General features: G+C 38.4%; 1 non-coding gene across 1 annotated transcript; it reads right to left on the bottom strand.

Annotated features, from left to right (window-relative positions):
- Positions 1–8672: 8672 nt before the first annotated feature.
- On the bottom strand, positions 8673–8807 carry LOC113626907 (small nucleolar RNA SNORA1). Its single transcript, XR_003435335.1, has one exon. It is a non-coding gene; the product is annotated as a small nucleolar RNA SNORA1 (small nucleolar RNA).
- Between the last annotated feature and the right edge of the window lie 5830 nt (positions 8808–14637).

Genomic DNA, 14637 nt, shown 5'->3' with positions numbered 1-14637 from the left:
AGAGTTTTCCATAGAGAAGAATTCATTAAGAATGTTTCTCCCACAAGAAAAGGGAACCCTCCTACACTATTGGTGGGAATGTAAATTGATACAGCCACTATGGAGAACAATATGGAGGTTCCTTAAAAAACTAAAAATAGAACTACCATACGACCCAGCAATCCAACTACTGGGCATATGCCCTGAGAAAACCGTAACTCAAAAAGAGTCATGTACCACAATGTTCATTGCAGCACTATTTACAATAGCCAGGACATGGAAACAACCTAAGTGTCCATCAACAGATGAATGGATAAAGAAGATGTGGCACATATATATAATGGAATATTAGCCATAAAAAGAAACAAAATTAAATTATTTGTAGTGAGGTGGATGCACCTAGAATCTATCACACAGAGTGAAGTAAGTCAGAAAGAGAAAAACAAATACCGTATGCTAACACATATATATATGGAATCTAAAAAAAAAAAAAGGTTCTGAAGACCCTAGGGGCAAGACAGGAATAAAGACAGAGACATAGAGAATGGACTTAAGGACACGGGGAGGGGGAAGGGTAAGCTGGGAGGAAGTGAGAGAGTGGCATAGACATATATACACTACCAAATGTAAAATAGATAGCTAGTAGGAAGCAGCCGCATAGCACAGGGAGATCAGCTCGGTGCTTTGTGACCACCTAGAGGGGTGGGATAGGGAGGGCGGGAGGGAGACGCAAGAGGGAGGGGATGTGGGGATATAAGTATACATATAGCTGATTCACTTTGTTATACAGCAATTAAAAGCAATTATACTCCAATAAAGATGTTTAAAAAAAAAAAGAATGTTTCTTCCACAGAGGAAACCACTCCCTCTGCCCATTTTCCTTGGAGCTTCCTTGCCCCGTTTGTATTCTCTCTCTTCCAACCCTACCCAACTTGCCATCTTCAGGTAGACGTTGTAGTTTGCATTTTCTAGAATTTCATATAAAGGGAATCCTACAGTTACTCTTGTATGGCTGTTTCCACTAAGTGCGTAAATATGTTTTTAGTGTTATTCATGTATGTGCAAAAGCGGCATCAAGTAAGAATAAGCAAGGCCCTGTTATGTATTAGAGCTGCATTGTTTATAAGCAAAGGGGCTTTTTATGTACTGACAATCACTGAGAAAGAGTTGTTTAAAGTGAGAAGTGAAGTTGCAACTAAGTAAATTCAAATTCAGTTTCATATCAATTCATTATCAGTAAAAGAATTTTGAATCATCTGCCTCATTAAAAAAAAATCACGACAACTTGGATATATTCGGAGGCATAAAAATAAAATTTATTTGAGCTAATATGTGTTGCTTTGTAGTGGGATGAATTAGGGAAAGTGGTTTTTTTTTAATCTATAAATCCCATCCCTCAGTTTTAATTAATTGGCTCTAAATCTAGGATAATTTCAGGAAATAAATATTTTGAGCCTGGATCATAACTGCGTACTTAAGTGCCAAATGAGAAGAACAATTGCAAGGCAGAATAAACATTTAATTAAAGGAAATTAGGTTGAAACAATATTCATGGGGGAGCATGGGTTTGCAGTGTAGGTAATGGATAAAGAAACTAGGGGCATTCATGAGCTTCAGAAGTCAAGACATTATGAACTTACATACCTGAAAAGTGACAAACAGGACTTCCCTGGTGGTGCAGTGGTTAAGAATCCACCTGCCAATGCAGGGGACATGGGTTCGAGCCCTGGTCTGGGAAGATCCCACATGCCACGGAGCAACTAAGCCCGTGCGCCACAACTACTGAGCCTGCATTCTAGAGCCCACGAGCCACAACTACTGAGCCTGTGTGCCACAACTACCAAAGCCCGCATGCCTAGAGCCTGTGCTCCCCAACAAGAGAAGCCACCGTGATGAGAAGCCCGTGCACTGCAACTAAGAGTAGTCCCTGCTCACCACAACTAGAGAAAGCCCGCCCTCAGCAACGAAGACCCAACACAGCCAAAAAAAAAAAAAAAGTGACAAGCATGACCGGCCATGTCAGGGAAGGCTGGGAAAGTTACCAGCGTCTGCTTATCTCCTCCTAGACAAATTGGCCACATATTATTCAGCAGGAGAACTCTAGATGGTGTTCTTCAAGGGCTTTGAGATGAAGAGTGTGAGGGCGTTTATGAGTATCTGTATTTTATGTTGGTGGTGGCTAGGTAAATAGAGGTTGGCCATGGGGTCAAAGGAACAATTTGTATTGGTGAGAACAGAGGGCCTGTTGTAGTCTTTCTGTAGTCTTTGATCTAGTACAGTGGTTCTCAGTTGCAGACGACGATTTTGTCCCCTAGAAGATATTTGGCAATATTTTGGAGACACTCTTGGTGTTCACATCTGGGGAGTTGCAGCTCTGATTACTGGCATCTATTGCGTAGAGGCCAGGGATATTGTTGAACATGCTACAATACACAGGACAGCCCTTTACAATAAAGAATTATCAGTCTAAAGTGTCAGTTGGGCCAAGCTTGGGGAACTCTGGCCTAGTAGTGTTTGTATCATCCTGCTGCCAACTCCCTCCTCAGCTTATGGTCCCCAGCTGTAAACTACTAATGTAGAATTGGTCTTTGGTTATGTGCTTTTAATTATGAATAGGACAGTTTTAGAGAAGGGAAGATATAAGAGAGGGAGACCAGTATTATTTAGTTGCTTTTCACCATGGGGATTTACATTCTGAGGCTAAAATGCAAATGAATTCATTGGCTGGAAAAGAGATTTCAAAAAAATATTCACACTTTTATGAAGCTTGTGAGTTGCCCCCAGGGTGAAAGGCTAATGAGTCAGAAATAATTTACACGGCTTAGAAGCTGAAACCAGAAAGCACGAAAGGCTTCAGGTGGTTGAAAGCAAAGTAGAGTTATTTTACGCAGTTGTACAATGTGCATGTTGTGCAGTATTTACTAAATAACACTCATCCAAGGATCTCACACCCTTTGCATAAAATTTTCAATTGTCATGAAAAAACCCTCTTCTCTCTCTCTTTTTTTTTTTTTTGCACATTGCACACCAAAGCTTCAGTTTCAAGCTTTCTCAGTGTAACCTAAAAATATTTGCTGCATACCATGTGACTGTGGCTAAGAGAAGGTGTAAGAGGCTGGAGTTTTTCTAACAGTCAGCTTCTCTTTGCTTTGACCTTTCTTTGTGGTTCTCTAGAATTCGATGAAAGGCCTGCATAGTCATTTTAGTAATGACCTTTAAAAAGTTGCTTGTCAGGGTGTGCTCAATAGATATTGCCTTGTCATTTTGGATAGAGGGAGAGGTAGGGACCAATGTGATCACGATAAAAGTCATTTGGTCCCAGTTTGTAAACAAGATCTGCAAACTTCCGTCTTTGAGAAAAAGAGAACTACTTGATGCCATGTAGAAAGTGCAAGCAGATTGACATTGATCAGATACACTGTTACATTTATAGACACCTAACTTTAATGAAACATTTTTTTTAATTGCAAAAGTGATTTGTGATTATTATGGAGAATTTGGAAAATATAAAAAGGAGGTAAAAAGAAAATGGTAGTCATCCATAATAATCCATAATCTGGTGCTCAGAGATAACCAAGCATTAATAGTCTTTTCATAAAGCACAACTTAAAAAGAAAGCTTTAGTTTTATTTCACAAATAAACTTCTGTTTCTCTTTCTTGACTAAACCACAGAAACCATTGCCTAAATAAATGACATAGGAAAATCTTTGTACACTTATTTGTTTTTGATGTTACTTGAAGGAAATGAATAAATATGTTTTCAACATCATTTTGGAAATACTAATAATTTCAACTTAATTAATAATATTCTCCATTTTCCTGGTTTGAGTATAATCCATAATCTTTATAAAGGAAAATTATATTTATAGGACTTATTTCTTAAAGCTGATTCAAAGACTTCATTAAAGTACCTATTAATCCTAAAAGTACTGCTTGTGTCTCTGGTTTAAAAAAATTATTTTCCCCTTTCCCCTCCAAGAGTGTCTGGATCAGGGATGTGACTTGGTGAGAAGAGGGAAGAAGAAAAACTGAGTTTCTAAACAACCGCCTCTCCTGGGTTATTGAAATGGCTGCAGAGCAGACACAGGATGATGTTGAACCTTCGGTCTCATTTGTGAAAACTTGTGCAATTTTTTTTTTCCGTGCTACACTACATACAAATCACCAAATTACAAATTAACCCTTTGTGATCCTTGGTGTAATGAGCAGTTTCTTTGGGGCTTTTTCTTTCTTTCCGGGAAGTGGGAGGGAAAGGAGCAAGGTATTACCTTGCTCTTCCTTTGTATTTTGGTCCCAAAATGTAAATACAATTTTCTATGTTACTTTTTTGTGGTAACTACCAAGATGAATATTTTAATTAGATAAGTTATATGGAAAGGAAGGAAAATTCCACGTCTAAAAAAAAATTTTTTTTTCTCATCCATTTTTTAAGATATTCTAGTAAGACAGAGAGGTATAAGGTATAATGTAAAAATCCCTCATAATCTCCACTGCACCGTGATATGACCACTGTCAACAGAGTTAACCGCTGTTAACATATATTGATATACTTCATCAGACTTTTTCTTATAATATTTAATATAGAGTAGACATAGTGATAATCACTTCTAATTCACATCAGTGGGATCGTCTTATGCAGACTCTTCTCTACCATGCTTTTTCACTTAGTATCTCTCGAACATCATTTCTTTTCCATGCACAAAAACCTACTGTGTTCTTTTCTAACGGATGTTCTGTTTTACCAATTCCACATTCATGGACACTTCTTTCTGATTTTTTGCTGCAGTGAACATCCTTGTACGTATATCTCTGTGCTCTTCCTCAGGAATTTGATCCCACCCTTCCCTAGGACAAATCTAACCTCCTAAAATTCTGTAAGAATGTTATCTTTATCTTTTTAAAATTAATAAAAACCGCTTGAGAGAGCACCATGATACAGGGGACCTGTCATTTCTGCCTCCAAACATTCTCTGGAACCCCTTCAATTCTCTGCATCCAGGCTGACACAGCGCAGGCCACACACAGACATCTCCAGCTCAGCCTACAGCGCTGGCCTCAGAGCGTCTGCCCTTTACCATCTGTGGGCCCTAGAATGATCTTTAAATAATGTAATATATAATTTAAGTTTCCTGCTGAGGATCTTTGAAAGGCTTCCCACAACCTTTAGAGCAAAATTCAAACCCCTTTCTCACAGGGTCGTCAAGACGGCACTGGGGCAGGCTTCATAGAAGTTTATCATTCTTCCTCCCTGTCCCTGCTTCTTCTCATAGCAGTTTATGTTTCTCTCTTGTACTTGGGCCACCCCAGCCCCCTTTCTGTTCTGGGGACATATGTTAGTCTGAAGTCAGCAAGCTGGAGACCCAGGAGAACTGCTGATATGGCTCCAGTCTAAGCCCCAAGGCCCAAGAACCGGGAGAGCCAATGGTGTAAATTCCAGTTCAAGTCCTCTTCTGAAAACAAGAGAAGACCGATATCCCAGCTCTAACACAGTCTGGCAGAGAGAGCAAATTCTCCCTCATTCAGCCTTTTGCTTCTGTTCAGGCCTTCAGCAGATTGGATAAGGCTCATCGACATCTGCTTTGCTCAGTCTACCCATTGGAACGTAAGTCTCATGAAGACACATCCTCAAAGGCACACTCAGAATAGTATTTAACCAAATACCCAGGCACCCTGTGGCCCGGTCAAGTTGACACGTGAAATGAAACGTCATAGGACAATTTCCTGCCTCCAGACCATTCTATCATTTGAAAGATTTTGTAGAATGGGCTTGTTCTCTTTCTCCAGTTCTCAATTCAAATGTCAACACCTCTGACTTTTACAAACCGCACTCTCTCAGGTGACCTACCTCAGAATTACCACATTGTCTCACGACATACTGAGTATCATTTGTAACACTTATTCCGATGTGTAATTTTTTCATTTGCTGTTTAATTGTTTTTAATCTCTCTCTCCTACTAGGATATATTAGGTTAGTGGCCTAGCATGCCTTGTACTTTATTGGTATCTACCCAAAACGTGTGCAATAAATGAATGGCGTTATTTCAACATCAGTTGGATAATTTAGAAATGTTAGATTTTAGAAGTCCTTTGTAGACAAATCTTCCTTGTAGAAGAATTCCAAATAATATATGGAGATAAGCCCCCCTCCAGGAGGTGGAGCTTATTCTTGTCCCTCCTGCAGGTGGGCTAGACAGTGACTTGCTTCCAAAGAATAGAAGATGGAAAGGGAGGGATAGTAAACTTACAGTGGAGACACCTGGCAGTCACTACTTAACCAAACTATCATGTGGATATCATACATCCCTGATAGGATGCGCTCAGAAAGGCACAGCGTCACTTCTGTGGAATTCTTGCCAAAAAATGTGTAACCTCAATGTAATCCTAAGGAAACCTCAGACAAACCCAAACTGAGGGGTGTTTTACAGAACTGTTAACCAGTTTCTATCAGAAGTGTCAAGATCACTAAAGACAAGATAAAAGGAAGTGTCACCGGTTGGCAAAGACTAAGAAAACGTGACAACTAAATGCAATGTGGCCCCCTGGACTGGATTCCAGAACAGAAAGAGGATATTAATGGGAAAACTGGGGAAATCTAAATAAAATCACAAGTTTAAGACATGTGTCTATGCTGGTTTCTTAGTTTTAACCAAAGTACCATGGTAGTGTTAGATGTTAACAACAGCAGAAATTGGCGAGGGTTATGTAAGAACTCTCTTGATTATCTTTGCAATGTTTCTGTAGACAAAATCTATTCTAAAATAAAAAGTTTACTTAAAAAAATAGGTAATCACAAATCAGACTCTAAACAAACCACAATATTTTTTCAAATCTTAGACTAAAAGAACAAAAAACTGAAAACAGAAAGTCCTCCAGACTCATCACACACACACACACACACACACACACACACACACACATAACTCTGTGAGGTGATAGATGTGTTAATTAACTTTATTGTGGTAATCATTTTATGTGTGTGTTTATTAAATTATCACGTTTTACAACCTAAATATATACAGCTTTTATTTGTAATTATACCTCACTAAGGTTGAGGAAAAAAGTCTTATATGTTGCTACTGATATTCAAAAGTGCAATGAAAAATCTATCTTTTTATTAGTTAATATATATATAGATCGATGACTACTAATCTTTGAATTCTGTTTACAAAACTTTTAAACCTCTGAGGTCTCAACCATTATTTTCCATTTCTGTTACCATACTTTAAATTCCCTAAAAGATGCTCTCATGCCCATTTAATGTTTATAATTGAAGGATATTTTTGCATATACTGGCACCAAACAGATAATTACTGCTGTTAAAATGATCACTGCTTAGAAAGTTTCTGCATGAGGTGATTCTTACTTATCTATACATTTTTCTTTTAAATAAAGTCAGAAAGATTATTTTTTTAATACATTTATTTATTTTATTTAAATTTATTTTTGGCTGCGTTGGGTCTTCGTTGCTGCGTGCGGTCTTTCTCTAGCTGCAGCCAGCGGGGGCTACTCTTCGTTGCGGTGCACAGGCTTTTCATTGCGGGGGCTTCTCTTGTTGCAGAGAACGGGCTCTAGGCGCGCGCACGGGCTTGGTAGTTGTGGCTCGCAGGCTTAGTTGCTCCGCGGCATGTGGAATCTTCCCAGACCAGGGCTCGAACCCATGTCCCCTGCATTGGCAGGCGGATTCTTATCCACTGCACCAGCAGGGAAGCCCCGGAAAGATCATTGAGAAATCAAGCACCTAAAGTCAAAATTGCTGAATCTCCAATCCATCTGAGGGGTTAGAAATGGAGAACCATTAACAGATTCTTTCACCAGTGCCTGAAATGGCTCCGACTCTAAAATAGTATCCAAAAGCAAGAACAGTTTGTTACTTTTGTTGTCACTCAGGTAGTTATATTCATTCCAGTAAGTGGCACCTGGTACATTCACTTGTGTAATGACAAACTGATAAATACTCCTCTGTAGAAAATATCCTGGTTTGGGATTTACACAGGATCTTTTAGCTAAGAAATCGATACCTACTTCAGACATTCTTAAAAATGACTTGATTTACTTTTCTTTATCTTCCTGGAGTCAGAGGAAAGTCATGAAAGATAAGAAAAATGAGGAATCGTCACAGTTTGGAGGAGACTAAGAAAATGGAACAAATAAATGAAAGGTAGGAGCCTGGATCAGATTCTGGGACAGAAAAGGGACATTGGAGAAAATGTGGCAAAATTCGAATAAGCTTTGTAGTTTGGTTAAGAGTTTTTGTACACATGTTTATTTCCCGATTTTTTTTTTTTCTGCACAAAGTGTAAAGGGTTCTTTTATTTTAATTATGTGTAACATAGACAAAATTATGTCAATAAGTTTTTAAGGAATTTCACATGTTCTGATTCTTTCCACTGCCAATCACCTTAGTTCCTCCAAACTCATAATCTTCGAGATAAAATAGCCCTTTCAAAAAAGAAGTTGTCATGTGAGTCAGCCCACAATTCTTTTAGTTGGGCTTCTTTGATCTCCAGTGGAATATGGACACACTTCAAAATTCCCCACCTGTAATCTTTGGGATCCAATTTCCTCGAGCGATTTACTTTAGGACCCTAGAAGTTAAATATAGCAAGAGTACGTTGCTATTTATTCCTTCATCTTTTCTAGTACTGAAAAGCCTTGTTATATCCAATTTTTACTCATGAGCCTAGCTAAAAAAAAATGTTGCAGGTCTCATTGTCACCACTGCAATAAAATTACAGTGATGGAAGCAAAACCTGTGTTCTCAATGTAGCCACATTAACAATTTATGGACACCATGAACAACAGTGTCCATTTTCAGTAGTATGAGGCTTTTATCTCCTGCTTTTGATAATTAGACTATGGTGATGAAAGTTGTTAACACAGAGAAACTGGTTGAAGGATAGACAATAACTTTCTGAACTATTTTTGTAACTTCTGTGTTTAAAATTATTTCAAAATAAGACATTTTTAAACATTGCATTGGAAAACTCCTCAGGAAGTTGTTACTTCAAAGAGAGACACAGTATTTCTCAATAGTTCCAATAGAGCCAGTTTTCCCTCCAGCTTTGAAACAGAGAGCATTCTTTCTTCAGTTAGCAGCAGATAAAGTGCAGTTGTTGGCCTGCACTTTAGGAATATTTTGTACAGAAATGTATATGTCAAGATCCTAGAGTTATACTTTGGACAGTGAAGTGTTCACGCTTTGAGAGCCATGAACCAATGGAAGCAAAACCAATGGAAAGAAAGATTCACATTTCTCATCTTATATTTACACCAGAATATTTATGCTCATTGAGCGGAATATTGGGCTGAATTGCCTAGACAATTATAAATTGGGGGATTTTCCCCCTCTTTCCATGTTTTCTCTTTCATGTCAAGTGCATGTAGTTGAATTTGAATAAGTATAATGTAGATATCATGTGACTTCATTGTAATCCAATGGAGGAAGTACATACGGAGGAACTTTGCTAAACAGATAATGATGGAATTCATTCTCTGAGATTACTATAAAAGCGATAATCAGTAAAAGGAAGTCCTTTCAGCAGTTCAGCAATGATGCCCTGTTTTATTATTACCATTCATTAATCACCTACCACATGCTTGCCCATTCGTCTACCTCTAGTCTAATACATAACTCGGCAAGGAAATGTCCCTATTTTACAGATGAGGAAATGGAGGCTCAGAAAAACTACTTAACTGGCCCAATCTAGGTTTGAAATTCAAGTTGAGCGTCTGCAAATGACTAATATTTATATTGGTTGAACTTCCCTGCAGCAAATTCCACCCTTAGTGAATTGTGTCATAGTGAGATTTCGGTATACAAGTCTTTTGACATATTTGAAATACCCTGTTAATTTTAAAAGGAAATGTGATATTTCATTTGAAAATTGGTCATATATAATTAGATTTTCTTAAAAATATAGAAATATATAAGAAATTCAAGGTCTTCCAGTTATTAAGTTATTAGGTTCCATTAATAACAGAATGTATCAAGCTAATAAATTATATTTAAGTACATTAACTTAACTATACCAAGATCCTAAAGTGCCTTTTAATCACATATAGTATTGCAGTACATTAAGCATGTTTTTTAAAAGCCAGAAAGAATATCAGTGATCTAAAAGAAGTAACTCAATGTTTACTTTAAAAAATCTACTTTGGCCCTTCATTTCCTGTTCAGAACTATAGTGAAAAATTTATGGGTAATCTCCTTGCTGCAAAGTAAACTTTTCAAAGCAGAGATAAATAACCAACCTTACTTTAATCACATTGAGATTTCTACGAAAAAAGTTAATTATGTAGCTTGGACACGGGAAAAATTATTCCGATGAGCTTCTATTCTAGAATACCGATTGTAACTGGATTGGTAGCAAAGATCATTTACCTGATAAAGAGGGAAAGAAAACTTTGTGGCTGTTGTTGTTTTCACCTTACAATTAAGAGTGGCATAATTTGATACTATATTTTACAACCCTGTTATAAGATACAGGTTTAAACATATCCCTTACGTCATGAAACCGACAAGTTTCATTCCGGTGCCCCAGCAGCCCTTCTCAGTGAAGTTGAAATGCATTAAAGGTTCTGAGCAGGTAATGTTCTGCTCAAACTCTCGAATAAAGCTAGAACACCAAAGTTCCTCATTTCAGTTCCAAAACTACAGTATCACCTAGGTAATCATTGTTTCCTAAACTTTCCTGATCACAAAAATCAGCTAGGTACCAGTTTAAAATACCGTTTCCTAGACACGCCATCTAGCAACTTCAATTTAATAGATTGGGGTGGGGCCTGAGGATCAGAAATTTAGACAAATGTTACAGGTGACCAGGCATACTTGAGACACAAACTTTTAAAAATAAAATAAAGCATTTGTTGCTCTTACTGGATGCTATTAGAGTACTGGAAAGAATAGGAACTTTGTTATAAGTCAAATTACAGTTTTCCTCATTTATGAATTTTCTAATCTCTCCTTCAATGTCTGCTTTTAAAAAAATAATAATATCTATCTCTCAAATTTATTGTATTAAATATGAAGGATCTAGGCTTTTGCTACACAAACTGTGGTCTGGGGACCAGAAGCTAGTAGTCACTGAGAATTTGTTAAAAATGCAGAATCTCAGGCCCTGCCCCAGACCTGCTGAATCTGAATATGTTTGCTAAGAAGATGCTCTGGGTGATTCGTACACACATTAAAGTTGGCCAAGCGCTGACCTCGTCACCAAGTAAGGGTTCAGGAAATGCTAGATTCTTTCCTTCTCATTATATTCGTTGTACCAATAATTCAACTTAGCTGGGGTTCAGTGATTGTCACCACCATTGCTTACTGTTGGTTTAAGCCCAACAGGTACACTTTCAGCTCCTACACAGTGGAAAGGCATTCAAAAATAAACAAGTGCATGGGCTGGACATCAGACTACTGCAAAAGGTAACTGAGGATTTCAGTTTCAGGCCTCTACTCTCACACACTGCTGCACACGAAGCCTACAGCACATTTTCCAGTCTTTTCTAGGGATTATTTCAGAGCTTCTCAGGTATGCTTCACTGATAGTTTCTTACACAGTTTTCACCACTATTTAGCAATTGTTGGTAGCAGGAGAAGTCAACTGGTCACTGTTTGAATAAAAATTGAGGGAAGGTTTCATAAAAAGGATTGGGGGTTTCCTTTTTTTTCCCCTTTTACTTCCAGAGTTTATCCTTGAAGTATGCAGAGTCAGAAGAGGAGAATTAGGTACAGCTTGTCTTACTGCATCAAAGACATTTTCAGTAATTGCCTGCAGTTAAGGTGTAGAGCACGTGTTAGTACGTGACAAATGAAAATGAGGACTATATTTTAAACTTTGGGGGTGCACTCAGGGAACAATGGAAAAGGCTGGCTGCTGCAATGAATATTCTAGATGAAATGCTTTTATTAAAACAGAAAAAAATTTAGTTTAATGGTTAAAAATAAATGAATAGGATAATTCTCAGATTTATAAATATTCTGGCCACACACACAAAAAAGGCTTTTTCAATGCCTCATGTGTCTTAAAAAGTGTGCTCTCTGGGCTTCCCTGGTGGCGCAGTGGTTGAGAGTCCGCCTGCCGATGCAGGGGACACGGGTTCGTGCCCCGGTCTGGGAAGATCCCACATGCCACGAAGCGGCTGGGCCCGTGAGCCATGGCCACTGAGCCTGTGCGTCCGGAGCCTGTGTTCTGCAACGGGAGAGGCCACAACAGTGAGAGGCCCGCGTACCGCAAAAAAAAAAAAAAAAAAGTGTGCTCTCCAACAGAATGTATTGGTATCTGGTATTTGTAAGTGTTCTGTCACTGATGTGTTCATTATAAAAATATTTTTTGTACATTCTTGCAGAAAGTAGTAAGGTGGGTTCTCACCTATTACTACTAAATTCTTGGGGAAAGATCTGTATACTGAAAGACTGGAACACCCCATTGGGTATGCCTGGAATACCACCTGGTAGGTCTTTGAATTCACTGCCAATCCTTTGCACTATTGTGGAGGGCAAGCCTATCTCTTCTTCCCCATTTCAATGAGACAGATTCAGCAGTGGAAATGAGACATGCCTTGAAACTAAGAAAGTAAAGAAGGGAGAACCATCTCTCACTGAACCCATTGGATCATCAAAGAATTCGGTCTTTAAGAAAAGGACCTACATTCACAAAAGAAACCATTCTTCATGTTATGGGTTGAATTGTTTTGCCCCCAAATTCATATGTTGAAGTCCAAACCCCCAGTACCTCAGATGTGGCCTTATTTAGAGAGTAGGTCTTTACAGAAGTGATCAAGTCAAAATGAGGCCACTAGAGTGGACCTTCGCCCAATATGACTGGTGTCCTTATAAGAAGAGGGAATTTGGGCACAGACACTTGTAGAAAAATACTAGGTGAAGAGGCATAGGAGAAAACAGGCAACCACAAGTCAAGGAGAAAGGCCTAGAACAGATCATTCCCTCACAGAAGGAACTAACCCTGCTGACACTTTGATATTGGGCTTCCAACTTTAAGAACTGTGAGACATTACATTTCTGTTGTGTAAGCCACCCAGTTTGTGATGCTTTGTTACAGCAACCCTGGCAAACTAATATACTTCATGAGTCATTGGGAAGAGAAAAGAGCAGTGGATTTGTGTCTATCAGGATTAGGGCAACTAAATTGTCTATTATGCGTTTATAGTATCAAAAAACCAAGTCTACCAATCTGATGATTTTTTTTCCAATGCTAACCTTGGTTTTCTTTTAGCTTAATAGTAACAACTGTGTATCCATTACAGTTATATTGCCACAGTTCAGGAATGCTTTCACTTTTATTACTCCATTGTCATTACCAAGTACTTTCTCCTTCATTAGCTCAGTTGATCTTCAGGGAAACCTTGAGCAAGACAAGAGTTTAGCATATCCCTCTCAAGAATGGGGCTATGTACCAGGACATAAACACCGCTAATACCTTCTGTCTATAACCTTTGCCTATCTCCCATATCCTTATGGAACTGGGTGGAGTTTTATTCCACCCACAGTAATAATTGGGTCAGAGAGCAACAGAAAGCAGAAAGTTTTCTGGTTCGATTTACACCCATACATTTTTTTTCTGAACTATTCGGGAGTAGGGTCCATACGTCATTCCCTTTACCCCTTAGTTTTTCAGTGTGCATTTCCTAAATCCTATCACATTTTGGCATATGATTTTGCAGTCACAAACATTTTTTTATTGCAGTCTAACCAAGTTTACATCCTTTCCTAGTCTTGGTTCATTCCAGCATGATACATACTGTGATTTTCGTGTGCCATTGTTTTTCAAATATTTTTAGTCTATGTGTTCTCCTACTTTACCTAGCTAAGCTGTGAGAATTTCCCAGTTCCTTGTGTTTCCTCATGACTTTGTTCCCCTACCGCCTGTACCTTATCTCTACGTTTCTGGTAAGGAGTGGCCATACTGAATCATAACGTTGCCCCACATTGCAGCCTCAAACTTACCCACCCAGAGCTCAGCTGTTATCTTTCAATCCCTCGTAATTACTCCATATTCATATCACAGTAAAGCACTGGTCATTTTGTTACTTTTATTTCTGTTACTTACTTTGAGTTTAGTGTGGTTTAAGTAGCTCAAGGGCGTATCACCAGGAGAAGAAATTCATGCACACAATTAATGATTCCAAACAGTCATGCTTTCTCTTGCATCATTTGGTGGCCTACACAGGCGTTTGCTGGAGTCAAAAGACCAGAGTTCTTGTTCCAGTTCTGCCATTTATCAGATAGGTAATCTCTGCCAATCACCTAATTTCCCACAATCTTCGTTACCACAGTTAAAATGTTACCCACCTTCTCTATCTGTTCTGCAAAGACCAGCCTTATCGAATTTAATGATTCTTTTGAGGATGAAATGATATGTACGTGAAAGGGCTATATGAGAAATGCCAGGGTATTTAAAAACAGTATATATTCAAATATTCTGAATTGGAAAGGATGATAGAGACTAAAATGACTGGGTCATTTTACAGACGAGGAAATGAACGATCAGAAAGATTAAATAACTTGTTCACAGTCATTGAGCTGTTTGGCAGAGCCAGGCTTCTTAATTTCTAAACCAGTGGTTTTTAATCTCAGCAAACTATCTTCCTAGACAGAGTCTACCTCTCAGGTTGCTCAAGCTTGTGCTTTGAGGTTGTAAAGA

This window comes from Aethalodelphis obliquidens, unplaced genomic scaffold, assembly GCF_003676395.1.
Source record: "Aethalodelphis obliquidens isolate GAN/ISIS:26980383/991018 unplaced genomic scaffold, ASM367639v1 scaffold19, whole genome shotgun sequence".
Lineage (NCBI taxonomy): Eukaryota > Metazoa > Chordata > Mammalia > Artiodactyla > Delphinidae > Aethalodelphis > Aethalodelphis obliquidens.
The sequence above is the reverse complement of the archived record's forward strand: the minus strand, read 5'-3'. Positions and strand labels throughout refer to the sequence as shown.